Source organism: Passer montanus, unplaced genomic scaffold (genome assembly GCF_014805655.1).
Source record: "Passer montanus isolate IOZ18808 unplaced genomic scaffold, ASM1480565v1 scaffold11, whole genome shotgun sequence".
Taxonomy (NCBI): domain Eukaryota; kingdom Metazoa; phylum Chordata; class Aves; order Passeriformes; family Passeridae; genus Passer; species Passer montanus.
In genome coordinates, this window is record NW_024357613.1 from 7,663,963 (window position 1) to 7,683,557 (window position 19,595).

Below are 19,595 nucleotides of genomic sequence, written 5' to 3' on the forward strand. Positions count from 1 at the left end.
AACCTCCATGGTATCTCTTTCATAATTAATTTCAGGTTTATAGGTCCTTGCAAAGCAAAGGCCTCTGCTGAAATCCCTTTATTGCTAATGCATAAGATGATGCATGAGAGATCTTTTTTCTAAATATGTAGCTGTATTATAAATGTGATCCAAATGTATTTTTAGGCTTTTTTCTAGCACACATTTTAGTTACAAAAAAGTAAGCTATTTATGAACTCAGAAAAGCAACATATACTTAAAACTCAAAAGGTCATGATAGGTTTTTTCCTCCCAAACTTTCCTATATGCTGCAGATCATAAAAATCAGTTTCAAGTGACCCTCTTCAATGACTCACAAGACTAGCTTACTTCTACAAAAACCTCCAACATACATGCCCTGATTAAAATCATATTTTCACACTTAACAGATTTACTCTAATGGTGAAAAGTCATTTTCCCAAATACTCTTTCAATTATATGAGATTTCTCTACTTTGAAGGATTTAATAATTTGGTGCTACAGATTAAACAACACTATGTGGTTTCACATGATTTCAACCTGTGAACCGTTTTTGCTTCCTTTTTAAGGTTATTGGTTTTATTTTTTCTGAAAGTGTCACACAAGCTTACTAAAGATGCTAAATATTTATGAAGCTCTTGGCCTCAATGGTATGAATCAGTGAGTACAAAATTAGGTGCTTAATAGATTAACCAATCTATTAAAGTCTCAATTTTATACCAACAGCTAGTTGCAGTTATTTTGGTGTCTAAAAACTTTCCTTTATCCTAAACTTACAGACACCTTCCAGCCCCACTTCAGGGAAAAAACAAACAAACAAAACCAACCAAACAAACAAACCCCCAATCACAGCACAAAACTTACACAGTTTAACTTTAGCATTTTAAATACAATTGCTCATTCTGACTGTTCTGTAAATAAGGCCTGTAAATCAGGATCCTGCACTAAATTTTGCCTCCAACTTCAAAAAAATTCCGCACAGGGCTGTGCCAGCAACATTGATCCTACTGCAGTGGTATCAGTGCTGTGTCATCACTGCCCTGCCAATCCTTTGCACTTGTTTCATGCAGACTTAGTGGGCATATAATAACTGTTATAAAAATACTCATTTCCTTTTTTCCTGAGTACATCTTCAAAACAAGTTCTGTAAATTTGCTGGGTATTGATCAAACAGACATTTGAAAATTTTACCTTTATGTCTTTTCTTTGGACATCAAATAATGAACTATTGCTAAAAGAAAACGCCCAGTGGAATCACAGAACCATTGCATGGCCTGGCTTTGAAAGGACTCTAAAGATCATCCAAGTGCAACCCCTATGCCATGGGCAGGGTCACCTTCCACTCATGTTATGTAATGTTGATACATCAGTCTTTAAATTACAGTATTTTTAATTACAGAAATTTTAATTTTATATATTACGTGTTGTTTACAACCAAGACTTCACTACAAAACGGATTCAAAACAGAAAGAAAAGGAATAATTTTTTAGACTAAAATAACACAGACCTCAGGTGCAATTTCCTTAAAAATCCATCACATTTCGCTTTAAAATATCTAATGCTAATGTTTTGGTCTGAAAAATATGCGTAATTAGCTAGAACTATGTAGTAAAATAACTTCTTAAAGAAGTTCCAAAAGCCACTTTTTTTAAATCAGCTGAAATATGTAGATAATATGTTGTTTTGATTGCCTATAATATTTAGCCTTCATCAGCTGCACAGAGATTTGCTGTGATTTAAAATCCCTAAAATTTTAGCTAACGACATGGCATTTCTTTGGGAAAAGGAAAACATTTTAAAATAGCAATTACCACTGTAATTGCAAACAGCTGAAAGTTTTTGAATTCTTGATAGTCTGATTCTAGGCTTGATTTGCAACAATCTTCTTGATTGCATTCCTCTGTAAATCTTCTGTTGACATTCAGGGTTTGTTGTGGTGTTTTTGTTTGTTTGTCCTGTTGAGTTTGTTGTTGTGTTTTGGGTTTTTTGGTTTGGTTTGGTTTTTGTATTACCAACATTGGCAGAAACTCTCATCCAAAAACTAGGGAAAGAGTGAGGGAAAGAGAAAGTGAAGAGAATAAGGAAGGGTGAAGGCAAAGAATTAAAGGTCTTTCACATGAATATTCCATCTTTTTTTAAAAAATGTTTGAAGAATATATTCCAAAGCAGATTTTTAAAGAAGTTACCAATTTTTTTTTACTGGGAATTAAAATATCAATAATTTCCCTAATAGATTCCTTCTAACTGCTATTCTTTATTTCATTTCACTTCAGAAGTGAAACAAAAGAAAACTACATCACCAGCTCCAGCTTCCTCATCTCTGCTTCTAATCCAAAGGAAGGCAGCTCTTGCTCAGGATGAATTGCCATAGTCTTAAATGCATACTGCATATCCATAGGTCTCCCTTGATCAAGTTTTTGGAAAATCCCATTGCTTGGTATCATCAATTGCATTGATAAGAACCATAGTAGTTACATTAGCAGAATGAGATCTGTGAAAGGTTTCCTGGTATTTTGAAAGGACTTTGGTGTCACTAATGGTATGCAGTTTGGAAAACCCTTTCATATTTGACAATACTTTATGCATTTTTTTATTCTCAGAGAGGGTAAATACTTATGTAGTAGTGAATGCCAATTTAGCAAGAAAAACAACTGACTATTCCCAGTCTCCATAATTCAGATTAAAAAATAATATCAATATACATATATACGCTATATTTGACAATATTTCAGTATTTAATAACCATGAAGAGACTGAGGGAAATCATAGAATGACTAAGGGCATGTCAGAGACATAGATGAGAGTATTTTGGGATGCAAAGTCTGATGAGTCATCTTTACGACTGGTTAAATTCTAAAAACATTCCTTTCACTCTCCTTTTTAGACTATTATTTAAGCACATTCACATTTTTATATATTTGCCTTTCAGGCATTGTAGGATTGTCTAAAGGAATAAGACTAAAATGGCATCTTTCAGAAAGTGAAGTATCAGTGTCAATATCTTAAATATTTTCCTTCTTTTTTTTTTAAAGATTCATGTAAGTGCAATTCAAAAGCTGAAGAAACTTTTTTAATTGCCTCACCTTCAGATTTGTAGCTTGCATGTAACACATTGAAAATTATTTCTTTGTTTACCCTTATCTGCAATGACAGGAACTTATAGTTTTTTAAGTCTGCATTGGTAAATTTGAACACAGCTTTGCTCTTCTTAACATTTTGTAACTGCTTTTAGTATTCATCCAAAAACATTAATAAAAAACAAAAAGACAGAGAATATCCCACCTGTTTTGAAAGTAAGGCCATTATAAGACAGGTTTGGTAATTATTATCTTCAGGGTTATGAAATTTACTGAGCATATGGCAATTTACATTTACTTAATTACAAGTAGACTTAATTGTTAAGTTTACCTATGCATTTACTAATATTTGCTCTTCTTAAAAAAATAAGGGTTAGAATTAGAGCACAAGAGAAATACATTCTTTGAAAAGAGAAAACGTATTAAAAAATCTTTGTAATGGGTGATTCTTACCATTATGAATATTTCTAAAAATTCAAAGGAGTAGCCTAAAAGGCTTAAATGGTTTACCAGCTGGTAGTGGATGTTTATGGAAGGACTTTCATGAATTATACATATTCTAAACTGTTGCTCTTAAATGTCTGAAAATAGGTATTTTAAAATTGGACTACTATAAAATGCCCAGAACACAGGCCCTTAGTGCAGTGTGTGGCCCCTCATAAATTTATGTTGTAAGAAATAATACAAAATTCACCAAAAGTTTGAAAAAAAACCCTTCAGATATGCTTAAATTCATTGGGATTTATATAAAAGAGGCAACCGTTCCTAAAAAAGAGATCATGCATTTGTATAAATTTCACCAGTTGCAAAATAATGAAACAGAAGTAATAGAGTACAGTTGAAGATCACTAAACTCAAAATGTTTTCATGAGCAGATCAGTACTTGCCGTCTTTGGTGAAATAATAATGAAGTGTTGTTTTTTTCTTTCCAAGGAACATTTCCAGAAAATCCCAAATAAGATTTTCTTATGCTTTACTCATTCATAAAAGGTTTCTAATGCGTGCTTTAATCTACATGATTTGCTTCTTTTAGTCTCCTATATCTATCTAGCTTTCAATATTTTCCTCTTTTGTTTTCATAATTCTATATAGGTTTCTTTTATTTTATATGAGTATACAGTATCTAGTAAAATGGGATCCAGATGGTAATGAATTTTTCATACTAGATAATAAAAAATAATATAATAACACCAGTAGCACGACAGAGCCCTCAGTCTAAACTGTTAATTCCTCTTTTCCTTGAAAAAGGTGCTTGAATCAACTTTAACGTTTAATGTGAGAGATGCATTTTGTTAGTTAATGCCCTCTGTGGACAACTCTATACAATTAATTCACTACCCAATTACAAAACTGGGAAATTTTCCAGCTCCTTCACCTGCAGACCACACTAGTGCCACAGTCCTCTTGGCTCTCTTCAAGAAGATCTTGGTAACACCTTGCATGTGCATTAAAAGTAACTGAAATCCTTTACCTTTAATAACATCCAATCTGCCTGTCAAATCAAATTATTGTCTCAGAGACAAGTCATAAAGACAGCTTGAACACACTATGAGTCAGGAGTAATAATTGATCTCTTGAATATTTTTCTCTTGTTATGAACCTGGTGCTTCAAATTAGCATGTCCCAACTATACTTCAGAAAGATCAGGCACTGCCACTTCAAGGCCTGGTGACTGCAACACAGTCACTGTTATAAGGAAGACCAGTTCATATCCACTCCCTCAGAATTCCTCACCAATACACTTTATTAATTTCATTAAATCACGTTTTGTGAGGCAAATGCATAGGTGAATTTGTATGAGGTTAGTAATAGTTTGGATGCAGTCACATACTTGCCCTCAAATAGTCCACCTAAGAAATATTCACTTTTTCTTTTTTGGCCTTACCAAAAAACATCCTTCTGTTTTCATGATGGAAATTGTCATTCAATTTTAAAAGTTTTTCTATGAGATATCGCAGATATTAAAAAAAAGCAAATACCATGTCTAAGCTTCTGAAAAGATATTAGTCGCTATATACTTTTTTCATGGTTTCTTCCAGAAGTTGTTGTTTTTCTTGAAATTCTTAAGCAGTTCATAGTGTGATTTGTAATTTTCTTCTATAAATTGCATGTCTTCTCTGGCGTGAATGTGAAAGACATAGAAATTAGTTTTTATTACCGAGCTGTTCCTTTCCATCATAGAAGGTGAAAGAGACATTGTTGGCCAAAAGTCAACATTAGAAACTGTTTAAATGTGAACCTTATAGGAAGAAAAAAGCTTGCTGGCAGGTTTCTTAAAAAAAAGATCTTCCTAGGTAAATTATTTCCTTGCTGGTCTTTTGCATAGAATACTGTAGGTTCCAAACAGCTTCCCTGCATATTCACTCCTGTCCTTCCCAGAGAAAATTGAGTCTAAAATAATTATTTCTTTTTTTTTTTAATAGATAAGTTCAATCTTTAAATTGCCATGAAATCAAGAGGATTTGATAATGTAGATACAATGAAGTTTGACTTTCTTGAGTCAGACTTAAAAAATCAAATTAGAAAATTAATTTTTCTACAGAAATAACAAAATTTTCACTCTCCTCTTCATATCCTCTAGTGGGCACAGCAGAGTACTCACAAGTAAAGTAGCCAAGATTGCTCTTATGATAAATAAAAAGTAACTTAAAATGATAATTTATATCAACATGCATCTTTAGATAAAATAAGGAAAGAGTAAGATTTTCAAATCAAGTGAGACATCTGAAGTGGGACTTGGATCAAACAGTGGTATGTAATGTGAAGACATAAAAATATACACATAAATACATAATACATAATACTTATACATAAATACTAATACTCCTAAATTGCCTAGGTTCATTTTTCCATGCACATCTAAAGCTACACCAGACCAACCAAGATGAGTGCTTGGTTACCTAAACCTGACTTAAATTCCCAGACTAAAAGGTTCTCTTCACTGGAGCACACAAATTCCCTTGTAGATATTTCACAAGGAGCCCTGGGACCTGACATGCTGTGAGAGATTCCCACCAAAGTTCTCCATGTATCAAACTTTTAGTATGCAGTGTGGAGACTCACATGGTCTAAATGCTTTCACAGCTCCAGCTCCCTGAATAAACTCTTACACCAACATATTCCAAACAACTCTAAAAGCTTTCAACAAAGCAACTATGGGAGATTCTCTTTTAAGCAGCAAAATATGAGTTATAGTGTTGGCATTTCAGTCATCAGTACTAACCATTAATTTCAGGTTAATTTTGTGCTATTATCAACATATCCTATATTCATAGACAAAAAAAAATAGCATTTAGGCTTAATGGGAACAGCATATTTACAGGATATGAATTGACTACTGAGAAAGAAAATACTACTGCTGACAGAATTCCCCAACATTTACCATCACAACCAGCACTATCAACATATGCAAACAAGCTCAAACAATTCCACATTGCTAATATGGAACTAGTTTATCCCACAAATGCACAGTGTCCCCTGCTGAGATGAAAGGAGATATGTCCCACACATTAAAGTTGTGATGAACAAAGAAAGAGGTTTTAAGAAAAGACCCAATTTTTATAAAAAGAATAATCCTAACAGCTCAAATGACTACCAAGAAAAGAAATAGAGCCTTGATATTTAAATGCACCATCAATTTGATGAGAAAAAAAAAATGCATAAGAAGGAATCAGTGTCATATACTGAAAATTATATTATTTGCTGATGAAAGTAACAATCACAAGTCAAACAACCAAGATTTTCATAATCATATTTCAGTCATTTCACAACAGACAAATCTACAACTTGTACAAGGGTGTGTCATACTAACAGAAAGTACTTCAGCTGCTTACCGAATTGAAGTCTCATGTAAACACTAAAATACACTGCTTAAGGAGACATGTTAAAAGACCAGCTAATAATGTACATCAAGCAAACCGCAAGGAAATGGTGTAGACAGGAAAAAATAATTTTAAATTTCAAAATACCATCCTATTGAAATAATCAGGAAAAAAATATAAACTATGAAAATTTCATATACATATAGTCAGTAATTTGAAAACACTCCAAATATTTTTATATTGATTTCCAATTTTTAGAACAAATTAGAAAATTATTATGAGCAGAGGGGTTTTTTTAAAGATACTCTTCCAGAAAATTCACTTTCCAAACTTTCAGTTACCTAATTGCAAAAATGTCAAAAATTCACTTTCAAACTAAATTAGAGGACTTCTACTGTCACCTCATACTAATGCCACTTCTAATTTCAAAGCATGAATTATTTCTATTGAAAAATAATTTTGATGGAGAATTGCAAATCAAGTTTTACCATCGGCTCTTCTGAGGCTGAGAACAAATTTTAATTGTAAAGTTCCATGTGTTTACACAGCCTTTCTCAAAAATTATTCACTTTCAGAGAATAAAAAATAAAAATACTAAGTCATAAAAATCTACCAAGAATATTTTTCAGTTGAAAAAATACTTGTTCCATGGGATTGGTTTTTTTTCTAGTTCAATTTAGAAAAAAAATTCAAAAAATCAGTATATTTACCACCTCTGCAGAAATTCTAGTTTGCTAATTTGTGCAAACTAAGCCAATTGAAAGCATCCAGCTCAAATTTTTCAACTTATTTATGTCTGACTTTTTCTTTTTTACCTTGTTTCTTCCTATTCTCTGCAACATTGCAGGTCTTTAGAAGAAAACAGTCTCCAGAAAAAGGTGGAGAATATGCTCATTATTAAATACATTCATTATTACATATTGTGATGTCTATAAAGCATAAGAAACAAAACAGTAAGAAATTTTACCTCAAACTAGCCTTGAGCACATATTAATCTAGTTAACTAATTGAAGATAAATCTGTACATAGCTGTTCAAGAAGTTAAAGTAGTTAGAAGAGCATGACACATTGGAAACAACAGCAGCATTCTTTCTTATCTTGCTGTCCTTGTGTTACTATTATACATCTCCAGGATTGCACAGCTTTGCCAGTTCTGACAGCCATAGCTGATTCTTGGTTTTGTCTCAGTAAATCTATGGTACCCATGAGTAACCTTCTACCCCAGTTCCCTACAAGGGTCTGCTTCTTGCTCCTGGAGGCACCAGTGGTGGCCCCATTGCCTTGGTGTCTGACTGTTCAGGCAGCATTTGCTGCTCTAGCAGCTGCTTCTGTCTCCTCAGGGAAACCTTGGGAGGAGTGTATTGATTCAGCTAATTCATTTTAGGATAGGAAACGATTTTAATGGAGGAAAGATTTGTCATGATATGCATGCTCAGTCTGATTGGGGAATGGATTAAGGCCCCAGTATCAAAAAGAGACTGCTTTCAAGAAAACCTTTTTTTAAACACCATGACTCAAATTCTCTGTTCAGAAAGTGTGGATGACAAGGCTCTCCCTTGTCATAAGCAATGATTTCATTGCACAACCACTAAAATCTCAATTTTCATATGATCAGGAAAAGGAGACATTTTCAGCTTTAGAATACAACATATACTAATTGCAGGAAGACTAAACCAATACCTTTATTTTAATAAGATAACTTATCTGCTTGAGGAAATATTCATCTGGATTTCAGCAAGGTATTTCATGAAACAACATGTGAAAAGGTTAGTTAAAGTTGAAAACACTTAGGCAAACAGTGCAATTGAAAGTGGATAAGGATTGGCTAAATAAGAAATAGTAATAAGTTGCTTTGAAACATAAAACATCAGGCTGAAAGACAGTTACCAATCCAGATGCAATTTTTGGCACAAAAGTTATTTGTAAATTGGAAATGAAAAAAAAAATTGGAAAAGTAAATCAATTTCTAAAAGTCCAAGAAAAGATTTCTATCAGAAAAAGCAAAAACTTCTAGGATGGAAGTTATTTTTGCTAAATTTATGATGCTAATATGAGAAAATTGGAGACCAATGAGGTCTCTGTTGGTCTCAGGTTTCAAAGCTCGTCACTCCTTCTATTCTTTTACCAAAGTCTGCTCTTTTAAGCCTCAATTTATTATCACATTCTGAATACAGCCCATGTTTTCTTAAGACTTGTTTACCTCTAAATTACCTGATTTGAATTCCTCAAACTAATAGTCTTGAAACTTATCACTCACAATCCATTGTAATAAGGTCCCTCACTCTCAAAAGTCCATTTAAGCCATTTTCAGTGAAAAAGAAATCAAAGCATTCCTTCAGGATCTCTAGGTTTACCATTGTATCTTTTCTCCTCTTATTCTTATTAGTTACCTTTCTTGATTTTTCATAATTTCCTCCAGTTTTGCTGTTTTTTTCTGAATATTCATATTTGTTAACATCTTTAGCAAATATGAGGAATGTCAATGATTCTTTTACATTGCCTGCTAGATTCATAGTTCAACTTTGCTTTTTTAAAATATTAACACTGCAGATTTGGGAGAAACTATATAAATCAGAAGTATATATAAGCCTTTCCCCTATGTCCTCAACAACCCAAAAAAAAAAAAAAATAAATAAAAGCACTAAAAATGTAGTGGAGCACAAAATTAGGGGGGAAATATTCTGGTATTGTACTCTCCATTTGCATATTCTGGGTTTATCTGAAGTTCATCATGCCTATTTCTGGACTTACTGTATATGAGTAAGACATGCATAATCAACCCTTAAACCAAATTTCTTTCCTGCTCCGTGGGCAGGTGTTCAGCAGGCAGCTGTTCAGCATGTGAACTAAAAATTAAAAAATATCCTTACCTTTTAGGTGAATCTGTGATAAGGCTTCGCTCTGCTGGAAACTGCTCTCATAGACATCATGCACAAGCCTTACAGGCTAAGAGATCAGTACCTAATAAAAAATTCAAAGTCACTGCACGTAATAGGTAATGAAGTGCTGGTTCTAGGCAGCAGCACAGGAACTTCAGGTGTTTGCTTAATATTCACTAAGCATATTCCGAAATAGTCCATGCACATTTTCAAAAATTTCTTTCACATAATGCCTCACTTTTTCCGATCCTATAAAAGACATTTGTTCAATAATATCCACTAAGTAGCTGGGCCTGGGGAAAAGGTATCATTTGCACAGAAGTATTAGAAAGACATTTAGTAGAAAATGACGTATCTTTGAATGCAGCATTCCAGAACACTATAAGGCAAAGTGAATTAATGTTTGCATTACTTATATTTCGTTTGCAAAGGAGAAGTTGAATTATTAATTTAAGCATATTTAAAGCCTAACTAGTGCAGACAAGCACATGGAGAGGTCAACATGCAATGATCATATACATACATTAAAAAATGTATGTACAGTGTAGTTAGTGAGCTTCTGAAATAGAAAAATAACACACAAATAAAAGATATCTTTGGTTTTACCAACTAATTTTTTTATATATATTTCTATTCACTTAGTTTTCACAATGTTTTGCCACACAGCTGTTATACATACTGTAAATTTCTAATGGATGGGTAAGTACAGAAAAATTAAAATACAGCTGTAGAAAGAAATTATATCATAGGAAAACTACAGTATGGAAGAAATTGGGCTGTACTGAGGTTCCCATCTCTTAAAAACAATAAAATCTAAACGTATGGCTCAAAATTTTAAAGGTCTTTAAAATGGTCATTCACTTCTATAAAAATATACATTGGTTTGTTTACAGAAAGGTGTTCTTATATAAAATAGCTCCCTGAAAGAAATTATTTCAAAATATTAAAAAAAAATCTAGGTGAGTAGGCTGAATGTGTCTGTCATTCTAACTCCAGGAGAGCAGTCTCTTCCTTGGCAAGAATCCCTCTAGCACCAGTAAATCTACTTTGCAGTCTGTGAGCAGTGTGGTTGGATGTAGCCTGAAAATATCTTTAGGACAATGTAGAGTGCACACCTCCGTTCTTCATAACCCATACTAAAATATATGTAGACTTTGGTGTAATTGTGTTCCCCTCACACAAAATTTGGAGATCCAGGAACTATTTGTTTCCTCCCAGAACATAATGAACTTTTTCGTTGCTGTCTTATGTTCTTGTTTAAGCAAGAAATTTTAAGGAAATACACAAATGTGCATGTGTGTCCTTGTGGATGTGTCTGAGTGAATCTCAATGGAGAGAAAACTTCATAGGAAAGGAAAAAAAAATTAGAACTGATTTGGCTTAACAATATTTGGGCAACAGAAGGACTGATCTTAAACTCTTGGATTGCTTTCCAATGTCCATTACTATTTCTCACTTTTTCTCAAGGGACAGTGAAATAATTGCCTATTTTCTTGAGAGGTAGAACCTTGAAAGACAGGTAATGACCATTCTGATGCAAGATCATAATACCACAAACTCTGAAATCTTAATATGTAAGTTAAGCAATAATTTCAGCGATGTGGATCTTGAAGAATGGTTATGTTCCCCCATCTTACTAGGACATCTTTCAATGCTAAGATAAACCTGATGTTCATACAGGTAAGACTCGTACAGAAGAAATGCCATAAGAGAGAAAAACAGGAGAAAATGCAACATATCCATCAACAATCAAACATGGGCCAGGCACAAGAAATATACCCAAGCCAGTTCAAATACAGGTAGAGCACTATTGTAAGTCTATTTTTGCATGCCCGTTTAAATTCTGTAAGCCTCCATAAATGCAGTTATCATTACCATTGTTGCCTTATCATTCTCAGTGATTGCTCTCTTTCAGTCAAGTACAAAGGCAGGCTGAATATAAATGTTTTGTCATAAAACTGCTATTCAAACAATAAAAAGGGTTATAATAGTACTAAAAAAATCACCCCCAGGGCTGCAGCACAGACTGGTAGTATGCATATTCAGGCAGCACAAAGCAGTTCTAGTCACATACTTCTACCCACAGGAACCCTTCCACTGAATCTGTGCTTAATATCACTGTGTTCCCAGAAATGATCCAGATATTACCAGGTAGTCAAGATACAGGGAACATTTTGGAATGTCATTCAATTAGAGGAACACAATTTATTAATACTGTGATTTTGTGTTGAATTCAGAAAATAACAATAAATTTAGTTAAAGTCTTTAATTTTTAAGAAGAAAAATGCTTCAATTATGTTTTCTGCCTTTATCCAAAACTGTTTTTGTTGGTCCCAGATCTAGCCATGTAGTGCCACCCAGGGGCCAACTGCAACATGCTTCAAGACTGCCATCTTGCCAAATAGCCTCAAAAAAGCATTATGCAATACACCCCAGACCGTCTTCTGCACAGGCATGAGTAGTCTTTTTAAAATGTGTTAGATATTATAATATCTTTTTTTTTTCCCTTTCTTTTTGTAGCATAGAGACAAGAGAGGTAGGGTCAGGTCAGGCAAGGAAAGGTGAAAGAATATGTAACAAGCCAGGGACCACCAAAACAGACTAATTACTCCCATAGAGTGACCAGATGGATATCTGATCAAGAAGACAAAAACAAAAAAGGGGGGAAAAAAGAAAAAAGGAAAAAACCCCACAGGTAGAATTTAAAGCAAAAGGTTTATCAGCACCAAAAGCCCACTGCCCTGGGTAAATGTGCTTCCTTGCAACAATAAAGACAAATAAAGTACTAAAAAAGGATAAAGCAGGAGATTACAGACCTAGCTGTGGTTTGATAAATGGCACTCTACTCCTCTCTGCTTATTGTGTACTTCATACCTCGCTCTTGAATATGGAAGAGAATTTTATTAAAGATTTAGCCACGGTGGTGGTGGTGACTGGCTCACAGTAATTTTCCTACAAAGTAGTTTAATCTATCACAGGGCAGACAGTGCACCTTCTTACCATGTATCATATCTGTCTATTGAGTAAGTGCTATCCAAATCCAATTTCTTTTCATTTTTGGAACCTGTGATGCATATTCAAGATACATTTTCTTTTTGTCTGTGGCCTAAATTAGGTGCTTTATAAAGAAAAAAATAAAAAAGAGAGAAAAAAAAGTGAAGTAATAAAAAAGACTGGACATTTTCTTTTTTTTTTTCTGAGATTCACTACAGTGCTAATGATGCAAAACAGTGGGCACGTATGGTTGGCTGTCACTGCATTCACAACACGGTCAGTGCATAGCCCCACCTCCAAATCCTGCCCCCAGCTCTTGCAGGTGAAACTTATAAAATCCCTGCAATAAAGCCCTAACTTGCTATGATATTTCAGAGTTCATTTGCTATATTTAATTAAAATAATGATCAAATTTGTTGTGGGGTTTTTTTTATTGAGCAATCTGAGGCTGGAAAAGTTTTTGGTTTAGGCAATTAAAATGGAGTCTAAGCATTTAGAAATTAAGATTTTTTTTTCCCACAACCAAACTTCTAAGAGTTTCTTTATTTTAATTGTAAATTACTCTGTAGGATTCAACAAGAATCTAAGAAATTAAGTACTTCTGATAATTTCTTAGTTCTGACAAGTATTTCCTCACAGTCTGTGGCTTTTGGTTTGGGGACTGGGGATTTTTCCATTTCCATACTTCTGTATGTCTGCTGAGCGTGTTTGTCAAAGCGAGAGAGAAATTAAAGAGATCTAATCCAAAACTGTTACATCTAAGCACATTTATTTTGGAAACTACTGTTAGTATAGCATCTACTGGTTCTGCAGATCTGAGCATGAAGCACACCCAAGCATAAAATACACAGCTAGTTCAACACTTCAGGGGCAACTAAAGGTGACAGAGCTGGTCCTTTGTGATTTGTATCCTCTGTGTATTACAGTCTGATTAATTCCCTTTGTTAAACCACTAAATAAGGTCGGTGTATGTATTCCAAGGTGATAATCAGAACATTAAATCTAATAATATGTCTGAATTTATGCCTACTACAATATGGGTAATTATGAGATGTTAAAGTTACTGTGATAAGGGAAAATAAACTTATATATATGACTGGATTTTACCTAGAGTAGCTTCCAAAGGCAGTCTCAGAAATGTGAGTTTTATACCAGAACTAGCTTCAAATCTATTCCAGCTTTGGTCACATGGAAAAATCTTTACAAGTTGTATCAACAAGAATTTTTCTTTCAACTTGATCTTCAACATCTCTGACATATGCAACAGGCTGAAACAGATATCTCTAACATGTTTTTTTGCATGATACCATATTTTTCCCTTGGACTTTCTGCTTCTAATCTCTGTCTTCTTATCACCATCTTTTTCTTTCATAATTTGAGCAGCACTATCCTAGTACCCATAAGCATAGTCCCATTCAGGTCTCACACTCCAACAAAAGCAGAGAGTACAAAGAATTGTGTCAATGTACTCAATAGTACTGATTTCCATTAGTCTCTACAAAAAGTGTGCATGACTAAAAATTTCAGTCCATATTTTACCTAGACAAGGCTACTGAAGAAGCAAGTTAGGTTAGTGTACTCTGAGTTTGTGGAGATCTTGCTACTTCCCAGCAATTGTTTCCAAAATCTCTCCTAATCAGGTCCCTACCTCTACAAGGACCAGACTTGAAGTCAGAGATTAATTTAAAGAATTGCCAAAATTTTAATTTATCGTAGGATTTCTTCCCAGATTCCATTAAAGACTATATTTTTGTTTGTTGAACAACACACATTTAGCATACACTTTGAATGAAAAAGCACAACCTCTCTTCTCTACTATTTCAGTTTTTCCTGTAGTGTTAATGTTACAAAATCTCATTACTGCTTTTGCTCAGACATAAATCACTCTATGTCCTGTGTCTTCAAGCTGACAGTTAGTCATCTTTGACTGCATTTTCCACTACTGATTCTCTGAAGGGTGTTCTCTGAGGTAGCACTCAGGTAGTGATGTCCTGCAAGAGCCCGAAAATACTGACATTTAAAAACTTAAAATCTATGCAGTTCCATTCATGCAATTTTTTCTCAAAAAGCAGACTTTTCCTGGACTTTTTATCTTTATGAGTGTTAAAATTGTGGTGCTTCCTTTGGTCTGCAAATGCTGCTCTGTCTAACGCATTTTATACAGCACTGCAGACCCTCTACTGTATCCACAGCATCAAGGTACTGCCTGCCCTCTTCTGAGCATCTTCCTGGTCTCACTTAGGAAACTAAAATTTAAAGATTTCAAATCTGGATTAGTTAGCAACTTTCCAAAGTCTTCTGTCCAAGGTCCCAGACCTATTAGGATCCCAGAGAAAGCACCCAATTAACTCCCCACACATGCAATATTTAAGCTTACCTTTAAATAACTCCCAAACACTTTTAGACTCCCATCTTCCCTTAGAAAATGCTTAGAAAAATGATGTGGTTTCTATTTATATGGAATTGAATATTCTTTGAATTTCTCTAATACAGCTAGTTTTCTTAGCAGATTTAAGTGAGAACAACTGAAAACATCGTGACTGTCATCCTATCAAAAGAAGTAACACCACCACTTAACATCTTTATTCTAAGATATCTATTTTTTGCAGTTGCTTACTGAAAGTGCTGTTTTAGCCTTATTCTGGTGTCCTACATATCTTCAGAGAATTTGTAATGAGTGGAGTTTTAACAAATCTCCCTTTCCATCAAGGATATTTTCTTTGTGTGGTATTTTCTCTCATTTTACTTGTGGAATTACATTTTCTTGAGGATCTATGAGTTCAACAGAGGCCTGTGTTTTTGTTATCCTGGTTTCAGTCACTCTCAACTACACACTACTAGGTACTACACACTAATGAAGTACACTGTGTAGTAGGGCCTTCACAGCTACAGTTTCACACAGAGAAGGCCAAAAGTGTGGGCAATAGCATAGGCAAGACAACCAACAAAAGACATTACACAATCACTGTCAGTAAGGATGCTGTCCAGATTGGCATTTATACAAGAAATTGTGAGTAAATCTAGACTTAAATCTCTGCTTATGTGAAATGTCACAGCAATTAGGAAGGATGCTCAGCTTCTCTGCTGGAAGGAGAGACCTAACTCAAGTATGCCACCAGCCTGGGGAAGAGGACACTGGAAGAAGATACTTTAAACACAGAAAGCAACAAAATAAAATAAGAACTAAATAAATTAGATCCTGAATTTCACATTACATTGTTCATTTACAAAAATGAAAAAAGAAACCAAGGAGATAATAAGCCCTGGACTAGCTCAGAAACTACAGAAGTTTTGAAACTATGAAGCTACAGAAGTTTTGAAAATCTGTCACTTTGGATATAAGAAAAGTGTGATTGAACGTGAAAGATCTATCAGCCTAGATATATGAAGAAATAACTTGCTGTAGGAACACAATTACAGGAAGTCAGAAACAAGTCAGAAACACTGATCGAAAGTATGAAGGGAAAAAAATGGCAAGATACCTCTTAGAATTAGATATGCTTTTATTCACCATCACATTCAGAATGTTACATTCATAGAAACTTGGGACAATGTCTGACCAGAAAGGAGAAAAAAAAAACAGTTAAGCAGAAAAATCAGAAATCAATAATACATGAAAGAAAAGTCTTACAGTACTTTAGATTAACTTGTAAACTGAAGGATAAGAAAAACTGATTTGGCTACACTGGCATAGCATGAACCCCTATATTGAGTCAGAAACACATTTAAAGTGCACTTGCTTTGTTGTCAAATGCCTTCTTTGATGAATTATATTAGAATCACTGCCATTCCTGAGACAAATTAAAACTATACTTTTCATTTCATAGAGAGGTTGGGCTTTTCCTGAGACATCTGTGTAACCTTAGAATTTTAAATTGCAGCTATTGCATACCCACACACTTCTGGTTTATTACACCTTCATTGGTTTGAGAAAAACCTCTGCTTCAGCCAGGCTGTGGACTAATCCCTAAGGCCAGATCATTCCTTGACAAAAGCAGGAAGTACTGTCCTAGAATATTACTTCAGGCTCACCTCCATATTTTAGCAGACAGATCATATATATCTAAGAATATGGTTCTGCATGCCTTGAGATGACAAAAAGCACCTCAAGCATTTCCCTGTTCACTTAGTTTACCACTTAAAGATTTTGAAAACTTCTTTTGGGAGTTTTTCATTATAGAGTATTTAGAACATCTCTTTCCTCTCTGTAACAAACCACTGTATGGATTTTGGTCTTGATTTAATTAGATCAGTACATACACCTCTCATTTCAATAAATGGGTCTAAAGCATAAGTTGCATTACTTCGTACTTGACAGATGGCAATATGAATTAGAGCAATAAGAAACTATATTCCAATAAGAAAGTAAGATTCATGTGAAGGAATTGAAAGAAACTCAATATCACATATCAGCAATCAAAAATTATATAAATTTGTTATTTTAATACAATCTAAAATTAACTGTTAAAGATTAGTTCAAAATTCAGATGAAAATTTGAAAGATCCAATTGTACTGAAATATGTACATAAGGATGTCATTTCAATATAGAGCCAGGTTTTTGTCATGGCATACATCTGTAATACAATCATTACTGATGGATTACAAACTCAAACATGATAAAACTCATTTGACTATTTCATAGAGTATTTACAGGCAATAGGCAAAACTCTGTAGTTCTCTCAAATTAAAGCAGCTTGCTTGAAATCTAGGTAGCAGTATAGACATGGACACTAACTGAGAAACTGACCAAGGAGAATTTTTCTTATAGGTAAAAATTATCTTTTTATGGACTTGGAATGATAGGAATACATGCAAATAGCTGTTAAATTTGTACTGGTTTTCCTACCTAAGGCAAAAATATTCTCTGTCAAAGATCTAACTTTGCTGAAAGGATCAATGGATCTGGCAAGTTTATCAGGATAACTGACTTCACACCCTCCTTTCCCTCTTCAGCTACCACTGTCAAGATTTATATCCTTTCAAGTCCATAGCAAGCACTTACTTCTTTAGCCCCCTCTGCAGTATTTGGTTCATGGCCTGGACCAGCAACACTGAGTAAGACAAGCAAGACATTCAGTGTGTGACAGGTGAGCTGACAGTGCTGCCTTGCGGTGGGGAGGGTCCACAGTGCTCTCCAACCTGGATACCTCAAACTTCCAGTGAATGTTTGGAGTGTTTAGTAACCAAAGGCTCAACATAATTAAAGAAACAAAAACTGTCATTAAACAACATACACAGCCTTCACACTGAGATTATGCTCAAATATTATATATATTTGGTCCCTTTATGTTTGACACACATGTTGGACTCTTCACCATTCAGGTAAGAACTTGGAAGAAGTTTTAAAACACAAATATGTTGATGTTTCTTACTCTTACAAGATTTTTCTGAGAATCTTTTACAGCTTTTTTTCCCCTACAAAGAGAAAATCACTCATTTATGCAACAAGTAGGTTCAGCTGTTATTGTTATATATGGTATATATCAAGCAAACAAAAACATGCAAAAAATTTATTCTTCTTGAAGAAAACTAATAAAATCTAGGAGATAGTCATAGATGCAGGAAGTTTCCTTCATCCTCGTTGAGTTCATTAAGAAAGTGAATAAGGAAATTACCTCTTCTACCTATGTATGCAATATCAGCTTCATCTAGAAAGAGCATGGTTTCATTAGTATCTGTCACAACACCAGCATTATATAAGAAATTGCTTGAAGCCAATATCCCAGGTACAGCAGTCCTAAACCCTGGGAAAGGCCAGATATAAGCTATGCAACCCAGAGTATCTTTGCATCTTATGAATGAAGGTTTACTGCTGGAAAATTTTACTCTTCTTTCTTGGTCTCATCTATCTAGGACTTTTTCATATAACCCATGGCTAACAATGTATTTTTCTAAGCTAAATTACTGAAGACATAATGATATTCAGAAAGAAAAAAAAATTAAAAATCACTGAATTATATTATTGCTCAATATAAATATTTGCCCAGAAGTGTTTCTCTAATCAATATTTAAAGTGAGTCAAAGGAAGTTTAATAGCTAAATCTTGCTCTCATTATATGTCATCATCCTTTATCTGATATCTTCTGAAGCTATAGACCCCTCAGAGGTGGGGAGAAAGCAAACAATTAATTGCACAAAATTTTCATAAGAAAAAACTGCTTATTTGAAAAATATGACAAAACTGGATTAACATTTTCATGCATTCAGGAGGGCACTAACATAATGCAATAAGTTCTTTAATAATGAAATATGCTTTGATCCTATTATATGTTTCAGAAACAATTATATCCTGTCAAAGCACAAAAGAAAATGAAAATACAATTGGTTTGCAAACAAAAATCATTGTAAATCATGAGTAATATATGGATATCTATTAGGACAAAGACTGTACTTAGGAACTGTATGTGTGTTTGTGTGCCCATGTGCTCATGCACATATTGTTGTGGTGCCTACTAGGCACGACTCCTTGATCTGGTGTCTGCTGTTTCTGCCCATATGCCATTGTGACAGGCCTGTGCTGAAATCCAAATGAAATCTGTATTTGCACTACAATTTTCAGTGTACCAATGAATAAAACATTGCTGTTTTCTTTCTGTTATGAAGATATCTTCTATTTTGTGAAGTGTTACTCAACCCTCCCATACAAATGTGATATCAAACCTTTTTGCAGCATAAGTCACTGATGAGAACCAGCATCAAAGAATGAGATGACAGACACTTAAAGTACTAAATAATTTACTAATGGGATGTTTGTCACTTACAATGTCAGTTCTGACCTGAGAAACCAAAGCAGTAGGTACTGCCCCAGACACTGATCCAAAGAAAG